The sequence below is a fragment of the Oncorhynchus mykiss genome, chromosome 6 (assembly GCF_057628025.1).
Source record: "Oncorhynchus mykiss isolate SJ-2025 chromosome 6, ASM5762802v1, whole genome shotgun sequence".
NCBI lineage: Eukaryota > Metazoa > Chordata > Actinopteri > Salmoniformes > Salmonidae > Oncorhynchus > Oncorhynchus mykiss.
The window spans coordinates 58,324,605-58,341,919 of NC_143027.1; the positions used below are offsets into that span (position 1 = coordinate 58,324,605).

General features: G+C 45.0%; 1 protein-coding gene across 1 annotated transcript in view; it reads left to right on the top strand.

Moving 5' to 3' along the window:
* Positions 1–5,905: 5,905 nt before the first annotated feature.
* Positions 5,906–17,315, top strand: part of LOC110526241 (docking protein 4) — a 57,362-nt gene continuing 45,952 nt past the window's right edge. The window contains exon 1 of the mRNA XM_036980596.2: positions 5,906–6,230. The gene's annotated coding sequence lies outside the window, so the exon portion shown is untranslated. The remainder of the gene's footprint in view (positions 6,231–17,315) is intronic.

Consider the following 17,315-nt stretch of genomic DNA (forward strand, 5'->3'; position numbering starts at 1 on the left):
AGCCTCTTGTACCTAGACTCGGTGCTCCTGTACCCTTGCCATGTGGTAGCAGAGAGAACAGTCTATGACTAGGGTGGCTGGAGTCTTTGACAATTTTTAGGGCCTTCCTCTGACACTGCCTGGTATAGAGGTCCTGGATGGCAGGAAGCTTTGCCCCAGTGATGTACTGGGCCGTATGCACTACCCTCTCTAGTGCCTTGCGGTCTTAGGCCAAGCAGTTACCATACCAGGCAGTGATGCAACCAGTCAGGTTGCTCTCGATGGTGCAGCTGTAGAACCTTTTGAGGATCTGAGGACCCATGCCAAATCTTTTCAGTCTCCTGAGGGGGAATGGGTTTTGTCGTGCCCTCTTCACGACTGTCTTGGTGTGCTTGGACCATGTTAGTTTGTTGGTGATATGGACACCAAGGAACTTGAAGCTCTCAACCTGCTCCACTACAGCCCCGTCAATGAGAGTGGGGGCGTGCTCGGTCCTCTTTTTCCTGTAGTCCACCATCATCTCCTTTATCTTGATCACGTTGAGGGAGAGGTTGTTATCCTGGCACCACACGGCCAGGTCTCTGACCTCCTCCCTATAGGCTGACTCGTCGTTGTCGGTCATCAGGCCTACCACTGTTGTGTTATCTGCAAACTTAATGATAGTGTTGGCCTGGCCGTGCAGTCATGAGGGAACAGGGAGTACAGGAGTGGACTAAGCACACACCCCTGAGGGGCCCCTGTGTTGAGGATCAAAGTACTTCATGGCTACAGACGTGAGTGCTACAGGTCAGTAGTCATTTAGGCAGGTTACCTTAGTGTCCTTGGGCACAGGAAACTGTGGGGGTCTGCTTAAAACATGTTGGTATTACAGACTTGGCAGGGAGAGGTTGAAAATGTCAGTGAAGACACTTGCCAGTTGGTCAGCGCATGCTCGCAGTATACAGTGCTTTGCGAAAGTATTCGGCCCCCTTGAACTTTGCGACCTTTTGCCACATTTCAGGCTTCAAACATAAAGATATAAAACTGTATTTTTTTGTGAAGAATCAACAACAAGTGGGACACAATCATGAAGTGGAACGACATTTATTGGATATTTCAAACTTTTTTAACAAATCAAAAACTGAAAAATTGGGCGTGCAAAATTATTCAGCCCCTCTAAACTTTCAGCTCATACAAGGAGAAGACTGATCAGAGATGCAGCCAAGAGGCCCATGATCACTCTGGATGAACTGCAGAGATCTACAGCTGAGGTGGGAGACTCTGTCCATAGGACAACAATCAGTCGCATATTGCACAAATCTGGCCTTTATGGAAGAGTGGCAAGAAGAAAGCCATTTCTTAAAGATATCCATAAAAAGTGTCGGTTAAAGTTTGCCACAAGCCACCTGGGAGACACACCAAACATGTGGAAGAAGGTGCTCTGGTCAGATGAAACCAAAATTGAACTTTTTGGCAACAATGCAAAATGTTATGTTTGGCGTAAAAGCAACACAGCTCATCACCCTGAACACACCATCCCCACTGTCAAACATCATGGTTTGGGTCTGCTTTTCTTCAGCAGGGACAGGGAAGATGGTTAAAATTGATGGGAAGATGGATGGAGCCAAATACAGGACCATTCTGGAAGAAAACCTGATGAAGTCTGCAAAAGACCTGAGACTGGGACCGAGATTTGTCTTCCAACAAGACAATGATCCAAAACATAAAGCAAAATCTACAATGGAATGGTTCAAAAATAAACATATCCAGGTGTTAGAATGGCCAAGTCAAAGTCCAGACCTGAATCCAATCCAGAATCTGTGGAAAGAACTGAAAACTGCTGTTCACAAATGCTCTCCATCCAACCTCACTGAGCTCGAGCTGTTTTGCAAGAAGGAATGGGAAAAAATGTCAGTCTCTCGATGTGCAAAACTGATAGAGACATACCCCAAGCGACTTACAGCTGTAATCGCAGCAAAAGGTGGCGCTACAAAGTATTAACTTAAGGGGGCTGAATAATTTAGCACGCCCAATTTTTCAGTTTTTGATTTGTTAAAAAAGTTTGAAATATCCAATAAATGTCGTTCCACTTCATGATTGTGTCCCACTTGTTGTTGATTCTTCACAAAAAATACAGTTTTATATCTTTATGTTTGAAGCCTGAAATGTGGCAAAAGGTCGCAAAGTTCAAGGGGGCCGAATACCTTGCCTCGAATCTAGCATAAAAGGCATGTAGCTCGTCTGGTAGGTACGTGTCACTGGGCAGCTCGCGTCTGGGTTTCCCTTTGTAGTCCGTAATGCTTTTCAAGCACAGCCAGATCCGACGAGCGTCAGAGCCAGTGTAGTAGGATGCAATCTTAATCCTGTATTGATGCTTTGCTAGTTTGATGGTTCGTCGGAGGGCATAGTGGGATTTCTTATAAGCGTCCGGATTAGTGTCCCGCTCCATGAAAGCAGCAGCTCTAGCCTTTAGCTCGATGTTGCCTGTAATCCATTACTTCTGGTTGTGATATGTACGTACAGTCACTGTGGGGATGACGTCGTCAGCACTGTCTGTGTGTTTTGCTTTTGTGCTGTTTGTGTGTGTGTGTGTTTGTGTGTGTATGTGTGTGCGTGCACGTGTCTGCCTGCATGCATGCTTGTGTGTGTGAGCAGACAGAGGCCTGTCAGTGCATGCCCTGGTGTCTGTCTTTTGTCCCCTGTTAGCATTATCACAGACGCTTATCAACTCAGCGGCACCAGTCTCTCTCTGGACAGATTCCTTTCTGAACACCCACTCATCCTCCGTCCAACCCCTCCCCAGGCCTCCCCTTCCCTCCCCTGCCTCCGCCAGCGCCACCATGTGATAGCACTCAGGGGCATCTTTTAAAGAACGTAAGCAGAGATGTATTGTGGGAGAACAGATCCATTATAGTACAATGCATTTATGCTGAAGGATGTAAATGTGCGTACTCTTTTGTATGCCTAATGACTACATGTCTTTGAAATCTACCTGAGCCTGACTGAGAAGGGCGTTACCCTATAATTATAACAGGGAGGTTGAAATTCTCCATTCTCAATCTCAATGCAAAGTACAGTACCAGTCAAAAGTTTGGACACACTTACTCATTCAAGGGGTTTTCTTTATTAGTACAATTTTCTACATTGTAGAAAAATAGTGGACATCAAAACTGTGAAATAACACATATGGAATCATACAGTAACCAAAAAAGTGTTAAATAAACCAAAATATACACTGCTCAAAAAAATAAAGGGAACACTTAAACAACACAATGTAACTCCAAGTCAATCACACTTCTGTGAAATCAAACTGTCCACTTAGGAAGCAACACCCGAACTCGTTGAAGCATTTGGGCTGCAATTTCTGAGGCTGGTAACTCTATTTTTTTTTTTTACCCGCTTTTCTCCCCAATTGGTAGTAGTTACTGTCTTGTCTCATCGCTGCAACTCCCGTACGGACTCGGGAGAGGCAAAGGTCGAGAGCCATGAGTCCTCCGAAACACAACCCAAACAAGCCACACTGCATCTTGACACAACACACATCCAACCCAGAAGCTAGCTGCACCAATGTGTCGGAGGAAACACCGTACACCTAGCTACCTGGTCAGCGTGCACTGCGCCCAGCCCGCCACAGGAGTCACTAGTGCACAATGAGACAAGGATATCCCTGCTGGCCAAACCCTCCCTAACCCGGATGACGCTGGGCCAATTGTGGGCCAAACATTTTTTTTGTTTCTACATGATTCCATGTGTTATTTCATAGTTTTGATGTCTTCATTACTATTCTACAATGTAGAAACTAGTCAAAAATAAAGAAAATCCCTTGAATGAGTAGGTGTGTCCAAACTTTTGGCTGGTACTGTATGTCAGGCTGAAAACAACAGACTTGGACTGTTTGATCAAGCAATGTTGCATACATCTCTTTTGTTGTTGTTCTGGATGAACGAGCCCTGAGCTCTAATAGGCACGGTGTTGGTAGTTTGGCACAGAAATATGTACATAATACCACTTTTTTTGGTTCGTGTTGAAATCTTCCCTGACTGCATTTATGCCTCTGAAAATCAATGCAGAGGAGCCACTTAAAACTGTTGAGACATTACTCTAGTAAGAGAAACCACCATTATGTAACACACTCAACAGAGGGAGATTAAGAGGTTGGGTCCACAATGGGAAATGTGTTCAAGAGGTCACCAGAGGACACCGTTCAGTGTGTTCGGGACAGGACAGGATGGGGGGGGGGGTCATTCCATCACCAGCAGCGAGGCCTGTTTCCTCTGAGCTCGTGAGACTCTGCTGCTTTGTTGCACATCACTTCCTGCGCCTCTCTGTTGTCAGGATGGACGCCAGGCAGGAGGAGGGGTGGGGGGTTAAAGTTTCCAGTGTCATCACTTTACTGTTCCGCTCTAACCCTGGATCCCTTAACCCCTACAAAAAGTCAGGAACCCCCTCCTCAAACCAAGCAAACTATTTCTACCCCCCTCTTCCTCCTCCTATTTCCCCGTACCTCTATTACAGGAACATACCTTTAACAGATAAAACTGTGGTCTGACACAGTATGATGCACGGACAAACACAAGTGTTAAATTGTTCTAGTGAGTCAGATGTTTGTCTTTGACTGGAGAGGTATCATCTATATCTGTTTATCCTTACTGTCTGTAATGGATATGAATCACCAGCATCTTCCTGTGTTTATCAGCACTCTGCTCCTCTCTCATTTGTCTCTGCCTACCTCTACTTTCAGTCTGTCCATCCGACTGCAGCTGTTCAGCTCCAATCACCCCTGTTCAGTCTCCTGCAAGAGCAGAAAGCCCCGTTCTGTGCAGCTTGACCTTCCTTAGCGTGCATACAAGTATGTGAATCTCTATGGTTTGTTTGGGTGTGCAGCCTACATGTAATTCACCTGAAATATCCTTGCTGCCCACAAAGGACTATGCCTAGTGAAACAGCTCAGGTGTACCTGTCTTGATGACCTGTCAGTATCCTATAATTATTTTGCATTTCTATGATAATATTCTCACCTGATTCACCAAGAGATTGATTACCCTTCATAGTGACTGATGAGGATCTCCTCGGCTGGTACAGGGCAGTGGAGCATTGCCAGCATGAGCATTTACAATACAGTAGCAACACCAGCGAGCTGGTCCAACAATAATCCATCACTTCCGTCATAAGTGGTACAGCCCCCTTGGGTCTCCCCGGGTTGACCCCTTTAAAACTTTCTAGTAGTGCCCCGGCGAAGTGGGAGTTAAAGGCTGCCGGTCACAATTACACACTAGCGGCGGTCACACCCACATTGTCTTCTGTGATGATATTTGAGTAAGGATACGACGTGTGATAGATGGTGAAACAGTCAGCCTTTAAACTACATAGGCAGGTAGCCTAGTGGTTAGAGCGTTGGACTAGTAACCGGAAGGTTGCAAGATCGAATCCCTGAGCCGACAAGGTAAAAATATTTTGTTATACCCCTGAACAAGGCAGTTAACCCACTGTTCCTTGGCTGCCTTGAAAATAAGAATTTGTTCTTAACTGACTTGCTTAGTAAAATGTGAATAGAGGACTGCTGGTGATATCATTGGTGCATAAAGTCAATGCAAATACATCACTTTTTATATTCGGGTTCATCTCACCACTTTGTGACAGGTAATACTCCGACTTAATATCTTGTAAACTATATGATACATTTGTTGTACTAAATTTGCACAGAGCACACAGCACACACCACGAACTTGGTAGGCCTATATCGAAACACGCAGAGTAGGCTACATGTTAAATATTTGAAGATGCTTAAAATCTTTGCATTTCCGAGAAAGATGTATCAAATATGGTAAAATGCTGCTCTCACTGTGAATGAGTACCCAATTGGATGAATAAATGATATGTGCACAGCTCTTGGAGTTTTACGGTAAAAGGGTGGCTGCTGAAACGTGGCTGGCTGAAATTGTGTCTATTTTGTTGGCGGCTCTGATCCGCTCCGTACAGCCCTATACAGTCATTGGTACAGCTCTGAGCAGCGCCAGCCGGACTGGACAGAAGAGATCGCCGCCAGTTCTCCGTGAAGAGCGAATCACCTCGGCGCGTTCGTCACAAATAAAACCACACAGCCAGAAGGCAGCCTATTCTACGTCGATTCATGGAATTATTGTCAGGTGGCGTAGGTTGCATTTATTACCAATTCAGTTCGATAGTTGTGGCTTCTACCCATCCTGCCTGAAGGTCACAAGCGGAGCTGCTCAGCACCGACCGCCGCGCCCCTTCAGGACTTCGTCACCCAGGTAAATGTTTTGGAGCGTTAAATCGATTAACATGGTGTACATTGTGTGTATAACACGGTGTACATTATGTGTATATTGAGCAATTGTTTTGAGGTGTTGCTTTTACTAAGTTGCATTGCTTGCAACATGGATGATATTAGATGATTCTATAATGCTATTTTGTTTTAAAGCCTACTGCAACTAGAAAGTATAGCAGCTTGTTTTAATTATGCATATGGAGGGATTTATTTTGGAAAAGTATGCTTGTTATTGTAAATGTATTTGTATTTTTTATATATAGTTTTTTTTTTACCATTATCCATCTCAAATCGCCAATTGTAGACTGCATAAACCCCAAATACTTTTGCCTAAGCTACATGTAATAAGACTAACTGGATTTTCCTCTTAGCATATTCAAGATTATATGGCTATTTTTAACTATTGGCTATATACATTTATAGCATAAATAGTTGACGGGTATGGCTTTGGGCTGATAGTTTATATTCTCTACATCGGATAAGACCTATTGATTGAGAGTGGGCGATTGGCAGTAAGCAATGTAAAAAATAAAAAAAAACGTGTGCGGAGAGAGAGAGAGAGAAAGAGATATGTCACATGAATATTTTACACACATTATAGGTGTATATTTATATGAAATAATGAGGGGTATTGCATCAATGAAATTAATTTATAACAGATCTAAATAATTCAGATTGAATTACTGTAGCCTACATGTGAAATTAACAAAATGTTGGGGCCTGTTATAATATTTTATGTTTAATGGGGGAAAAAATACTTAAAGTAGGCCTATCTAGATTGGTGACATTTAGCAAATTCCACTAAAGGTGTAATAACAACTCAATGTGGAATTGCCTGGCACCTTGTAAATCCCAAGACAATTAGCCTAATTAAATTGAAATAGTACCTTTAGTTGTATTTTTCTCTTGCAGATCAACGAGCATGTTTCACCCAGCTAATGAAACCGTGTCTGCTCTTATCTCGCTGGTCATAAACAAGTCATCCAGAGCGCAAAATAAATTAGCTTGATAAATCTGTTCAACAGAATGCTAAATCTCTGGCACGAGTGAGGTCCACAGTGGATGTTTCCTGCAGTAGTGATCTTTGGTAAACCGCTTTGTGATATAGATGACAGTATGAAAACTCATTAACCTGTGGCCGGAAAATCAAACGATTCTCTTTCGATTGTTCTATAGGCTTAGTGGGTGTAAACGTTGTATTGCGACTGCGTGTGGCGCTAATGAACAATGACCATGTATGTTATAGGAAAATAGAAATCATGCAGTATATTTCTATGAGAAGCTGTGGAGATGAGAGGCAACATGTCAGACATGGCCTTGTCAAATGGCCTTGCAGAGTTGACTTGCGTCCTATGCGAGGTTCCAGGGACCGTGCCTTGTCTCTGTGCGCACACAGCTGTTTGTTGTAACACACAGCGGGTCGCTGTCGGGGTTTGTTTGCATCATAGCTGAACTCCCGCAGGGAGAGTGATTATTGATGTGTTATGAATGATGCGGAGACATGATTATATTACCATTTTTGTATATCCTACTGTACTGCTTATGATTTGTTTGTGTGCGCGTGTGTGCATGTGTGCGTGGCTCAGCTGTCAGGTATAGAGACAGACAGTTTTTTCCAACGCTAACCCGGTATGACCCCAGCTCTATTGGAACCACACTAAATAATAGTTTGATTTAGAGAAGATCGACAATTAGGAGATAATTCAAGGCAATTCACCGTTAGCAGCGCTGCCGCAGAGACAAAGAGCACTTTCTCTCCCAGCTGCCGTACACTGAATGATTCTAGCCAATTCCAGGCCTTGGCTGCCTGGCACAAATTGCATGCCAACCGGCGATGTCTTCAAGTGGGCGTCAATACTTTGTCCCGCTCTAAAAAAAAAACGAGGAGGGATGATAGGCAGGCCAGTGGATATAACACGACGTTAGCCTATAGCCTCACCCACACCCCCACCAATATCTCCTCCCTGCCATACTGAACAGTGTGAGGACGGTACGAGTACGGCAGTCACAAATCTTCTTTGGATACATCTATGACTGTGGACCTGCCTACATTCACTCTTTCACTCAGGGTTCTCAACGACTGTGGAATGGACAGGTCCGTGTTCATTGATTCATGTAACCGCAACCCTTCACCCTTCACTCTGCCTCACCTCCCTCTCTCTTTCTGTCTCTCTCTGCCGGCGCTACCATCATGGGCCGCTCGTTGGTGTTTAACAGAGCTGGGTGTGTGTATATTAGAGTGTGGCAGGTCCAGGGCCAGTGGTTCAGGGGGTTATTTTACATTGACGTCTGCGGTACTTTACGGTGAAATGTCATCACTTTGTTTCCTACTGTCTGCTGTTATTACAGACAGTCAAACATGCAAATAAACTCAGACAGTGTGGGCTCTGGGTATAGCCAGTTAGCTCCCTCTGAACACACATACACACACACACGCACACGCACGCACGCACGCATGCACACACACATACACACACACACACACACACACACACATACTGGATTGGGTTCTGGGAGATTGCAGGAATAAAAAGGAGGCACATCTGTGCTGTCCTCCCACTCCAACGGTCCATGTTTGCCCCCCCCTGGTCTTTTGGCAGAGGTGGTCATGTTGTGTGTCTGTGTTGGTGTGTATGCTGGCAGAGATGGCTTAGTAGGGTTTAGTAGCGTTCTGTAGGATCAATATGCTCCTGTCTTACTGTGAAATGAGTCAGAAAGGGCAATATGGAGCCAGACTGCTGCTGTTGCTATGGGGGAAGAAGGGTACTCAGTTTCCATCAAGGGAAACAATGACTTGTGTGTCAATGTCACCACGGCCTGTGCTGTTTTCTGGGCGCTTTGGACTGCTTTTTCTCCACATACATTATCTGTGTAATATGTTTGTGTGGACATGCGTGTGGGTATGAAAGAAAAAGGTATTGTCTTTTTCTGTTCCTCTTTGTGTTGTTTTGGAAATATCTATGTGGGTGTGAGAGAGAGAGAGAGAATTTACTGTAAAGGACCACATAAATCATTCAGAGCGATGTGCTGTGCAATGAGGGCGGTGCAAGAGCTAAGATATGTGTTTTACATGTAGGTTAGAGTGCATGGCATACTATTTAAAAAAACAACAACATTATTTCACCATTATTTAACCAGGTAGGCCAGTTGAGAACAAGTTCTCATTTACAACTGCGACCTGGCCAAGAGAAAGCAAAGCAGTGTGACACAAACAACAGCACAGAGTTACACATGGAATAAACAAACATACAGTCAATAACACAATAGAAAAGTATACATACAGTGAGTGCAAATGAGGTAAGATAAGGGAGATATGGCAATAAATAGCCCATAGTGGCGAAATAATTACAATTTAGCAATTAAACACTGGAGTGATAGATGTGCAGAAGATGAATGTGCAAGTAGAGATACTGGGGTGCAAAGGACCAAAAAAATAAATAACAGTATGGGGATGAGGTAGTTGGATGGGCTGTTTACAGATGGGCTATGTACAGGTGCAGTGATCTGTGAGCTGCTCTGACAGCTGTGCTTAAAGTTAGAGAGGAAGATATGAGTCTCCAGCTTCAGTGATCTTTGCAATTTGTTCCAGTCATTGGCAGCAGAGAACTGGAAGGAAAGGCGGCCAAAGGAGGAATTGGCTTTGGGGGTGACCAGTGAAATATACCTGCTGGAGCGCGTGCTACGGGTGGGTGTTGCTATGGTGACCAGTGAGCTGAGATAAGGGGGGGATTTACCTAGCAAAGACTTATAGATGACCTGGAGCCAGTAGGTTTGGCGACGAATATGAAGTGAGGGCCAGCCAACGAGAGCGTACAGGTCGCAGTGGTGGGTACTATATGGGGCTTTGGTGACAAAATGGATGGCACTGTGATAGACTGCATCCAATTTGCTGAGTAGAGTGTTGGAGGCTATTTTGTAAATTACATCTCCGAAGTCAAGGATAGGTAGGATAGTCAGATTTACGAGGGTATGTTTGGCAGCATGAGTGAAGGAGGTTTTGTTGCGAAATAGGAAGTCGATTTCTAGATTTAATTTTGGATTGGAGATGCTTAATGTGAGTCTGGAAGGAGAGTTTACAATCTAACCAGACACCTAGGTATCTGTAGTTGTCCACATATTCTAAGTCAGAACCGTCCAGAGTAGTGATGCTGGACGGGCGGGCAGGTCCTGGCAGCGATTGGTTGAAGAGCATGCATTTAGTTTTACTTGCATTTAAGAGCAGTTGGAGGCCACGGAAGGAGTGTTGTATGGCATTGAAGCTCGTCTGGAGGTTAGTTAACACAGTGTCCAAAGAAGGGCCATAAGTATACAGAATGGTATCGTCTGCATAGAGGTGGATCAGAGAATCACCAGCAGCAAGAGCGACATCATTGATGTATACAGAGAAAAGAGTCGGCCCGAGAATTTAACCCTGTGGCACCCCCATAGAGACTCCCAGAGGTCCGGACAACAGGCCCTCCAATTTGACACACTGAACTCTATCTGAGAAGTAGTTAGTGAACCAGGCGAGGCGGGGTGTATGTGTGGCAGTAACCAGCACCTGGAGACAGAGGGAGATGGATGGAGGTTGAGAACGATGGAGATGCATAGAGTAGGATGATAGATGGATGCGGATAATTGTTTTGCCATAAAGTGCCCCCTTCCCCTTCCTGATATGAAAGTCGTCTGTTTGAATACAACACCCCTTCACCCCCAATATGAGCTACCACACCAACCCTTTCACATGCATGCACAGATATGATCAACATTAAAATAGACTGCCAGCCACTTGAGGACGGACATACAGAGATATACTGTAGACTGACCGACAGTGTTTGTGCAGTATGTTTCCAGTGGAGACTAGCTGACTTGCTGTTCACTGTTGCTGCTGCTGCTGTATCTGGGGACTGGGGCTGGGAGAGAGCAGGGCATTGTGGGAGTAGTCTGGTTCTGGTTGGTTGGCTCTGGCTCAGTCTCCAGCAGGCAGCCAGGGCCCATCCCCACTCTGACAGCAGAAAGAGAGAGAGAGTGAGGGAAGGAGAAAGAGAGGGCCTGTAATTAGCACCAGGGGCTGGCTGCCGCATTCCACTTCTGTAAATTACAGAGTGTAGTGGCCTGCCTACCTGCCTGTCTGTCTGTCTGCTGAGCCGATAGAGCGTCCAGCTCTCTGCCATAGGACCCTGTCTTTCCCATCTCTGCCCTCGACTAGCTGAGCCTATCCAGACCCCCCCCCCCATCTCTCTCTCTCTCTCTCTCTCTCTCTCTCTCTCTCTCTCTCTCTCTCTCTCTCTCTCTCTCTCTCTCTCTCTCTCTCTCATTTCAATTCAATTTTAGGGGCTTTATTGGCATGGGAAACATCTCTCTCTCTCAATTCAAGGGGCTTTATTGACATGAGAAACGTGTTAACATTGCCAAAGCAAGTGAGGTAGATAATATACAAAAGTGAAATAAACAATAAAAATTAACAGTAAACATTTAACATACAGATGTTTCAAAATAATAAAGACATTACAAATGCCATTTTATCTATTTATACAGTGTTGTAAGAATGTGCAAATGGTTAAAGTACACAAGGGAAACTAAATAAGCATAAATATGGGTTGTATTTACAATGGTGTTTGTTCTTCACTGGTTGCCTTTTTCTTGTGGCAACAGGTCACAAATATTGCTGCTGTGATGGCACACTGTGGTATTTCACCCAGTAGATATGGGAGTTTTTCAAAATATGGTTTGTTTACCAATTCTTTGTGGATCTGTGTAATCTGAGGGAAATATGTGTCTTTAATATGGTCATACATTGGGCAGGAGGTTAGGAAGTGCAGCTCAGTTTCCACCTCATTTTGTGGGCAGTGTGCACATAGCCTGTCTTCTCTTGAGAGCCATGTCTGCCTACGGCGGCCTTTCTCAATAGCAAGGCTATGTTCACTGAGTCTGTACATAGTCAAAGCTTTCCTTAAGTTTAGGTCAGTCACAGTGGTCGGGTATTCTGCTACTGTGTACTCTCTGTTTAGGGCCAAATAGCATTCTAGTTTTCTCGGTTTTTTTGTTAATTCTTACCAATGTGTCTAGTAATTATCTTTTTGTTTTCTCATGATTTGCTTGGGTCTAATTGTGCTGCTGTCCTGGGGCTCTGTGGGGTGTGTTTGTGTTTGTGAACAGAGCCCCAGGACCAGCTTGCTTAGGAGACTCTTCACCAGGTTCCTCTCTCTGTAGGTGATGGCTTTGTTATGGAAGGTTTGGGAATCGCCTCCTTTTAGCTGGTTGTAGAATTTAATGTCTCTTCTCTGGATTTTGATAATTAGTGGGTATCGGCCTAATTCTGCTCTGCATGCATTATTTGGTGTTCTAAGTTGTACACGGAGGATATTTTTGCAGAATTCTGCATGCAGAGTCTCAATTTGGTGTTTGTCCCTTTTTGTGAAATCTCAGACCTCACAACCATAAAGGGCAATGGGCTCTATGACTGATTCAAATATTTTTAGCCAGATCCTAATTGGTATGTTGAATTTTATGTTCCTTTTGATGGCATAAAATGCCCTTCTTGCCTTGTATCTCAGATCGTTCACAGCTTTGTGGAAGTTACCTGTGGCGCTGATGTTTAGGCCAAGGTATGTATAGTTTTTTGTGTGCTCTAGGGCAATGGTGTCTAGATTTGTATTTGTGGTCCTGGTGACTGGACCTTTTTTGGAACACCATTATTTTGGTCTTACTGAGATTTACTGTCAGGGCCCACGTCTGGCAGAATCTGTGCAGAATATCTAGGTGCTGCTGTAGGCCATCCTTGGTTGGTGACAGAAGCACCAGATCATCAGCAAACAGTAGACATTTGACTTCAGATTCTAGTAGGGTGAGGCCGGGTGCTGCAGACTTTTCTAGTGCCCGCACCAATTCGTTGATATATATGTTGAAGAGGGTGGGGCTTAAGCTGCATCCCTGTCTCACCCCACGGCCCTGTGGGAAGAAATCTGTGTGTTTTTTGCCTATTTTAACCGCACACTTGTTGTTTTTGTACATGGATTTTATAATGTTGTGTGTTTTACCCCCAACACCACTTTCCATCAATTTGTATAGCAGACCCTCATGCCAAATTGAGTCGAAGGCTTTTTTGAAATCAACAAAGCATGAGAAGAATTTGCCTTTGTTTTGGTTTGTTTGGTTGTCAGTTAGGGTGTGCAGGGTGAATACATGGTCTGTTGTACGGTAATTTGGTAAAAAGCCAATTTGACATTTGCTCAGTACATTGTTTTCATTGAGGAAATGTACGAGTCTGCTGTTAATGATAATGCAGAGGATTTTCCCAAGGTTGCTGTTGACACATATCCCACGGTAGTTATTGGGGTCAAATCTGTCTCCACTTTTGTGGATTGGGGTGATCAGTCCTTGGTTCCAAATATTGGGGAAGATGCCAGAGCTAAGGATGATGTTAAAGAGTTTTAGTATAGCCAATTGGAATTTGTTGTCTGTTTATTTGATCATTTCATTAAGGATACCATCAACACCACTTGCCTTTTTGGGTTGGAGGGTTTTTATTTTGTCCTGTCCTGTCCTGTCCTGTCCTGTCTCTCTCTCTCTCTCTCTCTCTCTCTCTCTCTCTCTCTGCACGTGTGTGTCCCTCTTGCTATATCCACTTGTCGCGCCCTCTCTGTGTGGGTAACAATTGTGTCAATGCTTCCAGCATTTCACTCCTTGCACTCACTCTTTCTCTACCCTCTCTTTCTCTCTCTCCATCTCTGTCCCTCATCCCCTCCTCACTAGCTCTCTCTCGTGTCTGCTACTGTGTGGTCAGGCCTACTGGCAGGCAGAGCTGTGTTGCCTCTTGTTTTATTCCACATCACATCCACAGCGTTTTCTTTTTTCATGCTGTAATTTGGAGCAAAAGGCTCCCCTCCTCCACTCACCTCCCCTGGGTCTGGGCTTCATTGATTTGTTTTGATTTCAGTAACTTCAGTCCTCCATGGTGGCGGGCCGCAGCCGGCCCACACCGAGACGCACTGCAAGGCCAGGGACGGAGCGACCATGCTGCAGCGTGTCTGTTTCCCTATGTGTAGTATGACTAGCTTTTCCCACGTCAGCTGAGGAGTGTACAGTGCATCTGCGGGTGCAGACTAACTCAGAAGTATTTTTAAGGGAAAAGGGGATTGTGCTACTGTAAAATGGAAAACATTTTCACATACGAATGGATAACGTCATCACGGCTCAATTAAGTGTGAATGCACATCATTTCTCTTCAGAGAGGCAAGCAGAAGAAGTTTGCGTAGTTTAAATGGGTGTGGGTTTTTTTTCGGGTGGGGAAAGGAACATTTAGTGTTTGTGAGTGTGTGGATTAGTGAGTCTGTGAGTTAGAGTGAGAGCCCCCCCGGTGTCTGTGTGCATGTCCTGTGTGCTCCCCCGGTGTGCCGCGTCGCCATGTGTCCTCTGTGCGTCTCTGTGTCTGAGGCTGAGGCGGTGCTAATGGGACAGCTGTCTGGGCTGATGGATGAGGCCTGGCCAGGCTGAGATGGTGACCCTGTTTGGGGGTGGGTTGTCTGGGGAGCCTGCCCGCCTGATGGAGCACTTGCTCTGTCTGCTTGCCACCCGAAAGTGAGCTGACAGGGACCGCTCCGCACTCTCACCTCTCTCTCTCTCTCTCTCTCTCTCTCTCTCTCTCTTCCTGACACTCTCTCCATTTGACCCCGGGCCTGTACCACTAGTATGCCTTTGTTGATGGATGGCAGAACAGTACCCAGTTCCCAGAGACTGTCACTGTCCCACAGTTCAACAGATTCCCTGTCCAGTCTCTCTGACAGCGGATGTCCGGAAAAGTGTTTCCAGCGGAACGTTGCTGGAGATGCAGTAATGTTATGTGATTTTCCTCCAGTTCCCCCATAAATATATACAACGTTGCTGGAGATGCAGTAATGTTATGTGATTTTCCTCCAGTTCCCCCATAAATATATACAACGTTGCTGGAGATGCAGTAATGTTATGTGATTTTCCTCCAGTTCCCCCATAAATATATACAACGTTGCTGGAGATGCAGTAATGTTATGTGATTTTCCTCCAGTTCCTCCATAAATATATATAACGTTGTATTGTCACATACACCAGAGAGGTGCAGTGAAATGTGTTGTTTTACATGGTAAGCCAGTAGTAGTACTGCGCCCCTGGAGCAAATGAGGGTTAAGTGCCTTGCTCAAGGGCACATCGGCAGATTTGTCACTTTGTCAGCTCAGGTATTTGAACCAGCGACCTTTCGGGTTACTGGCTCAACCCTCTCACTGCCACCGTTTACTATGATACCGGTATGATTTGTTCCAAACTGCTGATCCAGGATCTGTGTCCTAGCTCAACCCCCACGGGGAAACTAGAGGAAAAATACTGTTCCTGAATCAGGGCTTAGGTACTCTCAGCACATATATCAGCCCAGAGGGACAGCAGTTGTACTCTGAGCCTGGTTCATTCTTACATCCTGTGTTCTCTCACTCAACGGACTTGAAGAGTGGATCTCCTGAGAGCTCTGAAGCATTTATAGAGGATCAGGCTAAACTTGAATCATTTATCCTGTTGACACAGAGATGTGTGTGTGTGTGTGTGTCTTTGTGCTGTGAATGTACTCCACGCCCTTTTCTTTCTTACAACCTTCGTCTCTCATCTTTTCACCTCGGCCGTGTATTCCCAGATTCCTTTCTGCATTGTTCACAGCTCCCTGCCTGTCTGTCTGAATGTCTGTCTGTCTGCCTGTCTGTCTGAATGTCATTTTTTTGCACGCGCCTCCCTGAATGTCTTTTAACTATAGCCTTTTATGCAGAGAAGAGGTGAGTTCAGCCCATCGTTTCAGGTAATTGCGTGTACAAGGTTTTTGTTTTCAGTATCATTTTTGATACTCCCCCGATCTCTGTTTCCTTCTGTCTCTCTAGTGTGTGTGTGTGTGTGTGTGTGTGTGTGTGTGTGTGTGTGTGTGTGTTTAACCTTTATTTTAACAGGGAGCTATGCTGCGTGTGTGTGTGTGTCTGCCTCAAATTGTACCTTCTAATCACAACCACAAGGGCGGCGCCATACTCATAGTGCCCCTACCACCTTGTCATCTGCTAGAAAATGTGACAGCAGATCTACAGTCTGGTGTGTTATCTGCAGTTCACATGAAGTTCACACTGAAATCACAATGTGTTCGCATTAAACGTACATGTCAGCAGAATGGGGAGGCTATGTGTTGGCTGGTGGTGTGTAGAGGGTAAAGGTTTTGATATGCCATTCTGTGCATTGAAGTATTTAGATGCGTTTACAACAGATATTTCCTTCCAAGAGGACAAGTGCTTAAATTCTCCATTGGACGTAGTATTTATCAGGGCCAAGTGGAGTCTGTAGAGGTCGAGGGAGGTGATGTAGACTCATTTACACCATATGTGAGTTAGTTTCCTCATCATCTGTTATGTTGTGGAGCTCAAACCTGCTTTTCCAGACCTGCTACTCCTCTCTGCACTGCTGCTCTGCTGAGAGAAACACAACCTGTGGAAAATATGTCCTCAGCCTCTCTCTCTCTCTCTCTGCACTTAGAAGCAGTCAGTGACATCACACCTCTCCTGACATCTCTTAAGGTCTCCATTTTTAGACACATCCACCCTGTGTTGTCACACGTCGGCCTGCCAGCAAGATCGGAGAGTGTGTATGTCTATGAGAGGGCATATTTCTGGTGATTTGAGTGTATGTGTCTCATCAGCAGAGATACTTTGAATATTGACTTTCAGTCAGTAACGTTGAGCGGTTTGTAAACACATTGTGTTGTAACAAGGGCGTGCTGTGCGAGTATCCATTTAGAGACAATGGATAACATGCCTCCCATTGACCATCTAGAGAGCCCCCCCACTGGGATCCCCCTATAGAGCAACACAGATTAGCCTCTGTAGGAGTGTCATCACTCTGTAAATTCTGTCCTGTGATCTCTCACACACTGACCTTCTCCGGCTCCCAGCCTCTAAACAACTCTTTATAAAAGAGTGTGGAGAAAAAAAGAGAGAAAGAAGTCAGGTCTGGTTCTGTGGCTCCAGATTGACTTCCTGGTCTCCACATGAGCCAGACAGATCTGACGGCCCACAACGCCCGTACAGCGGTC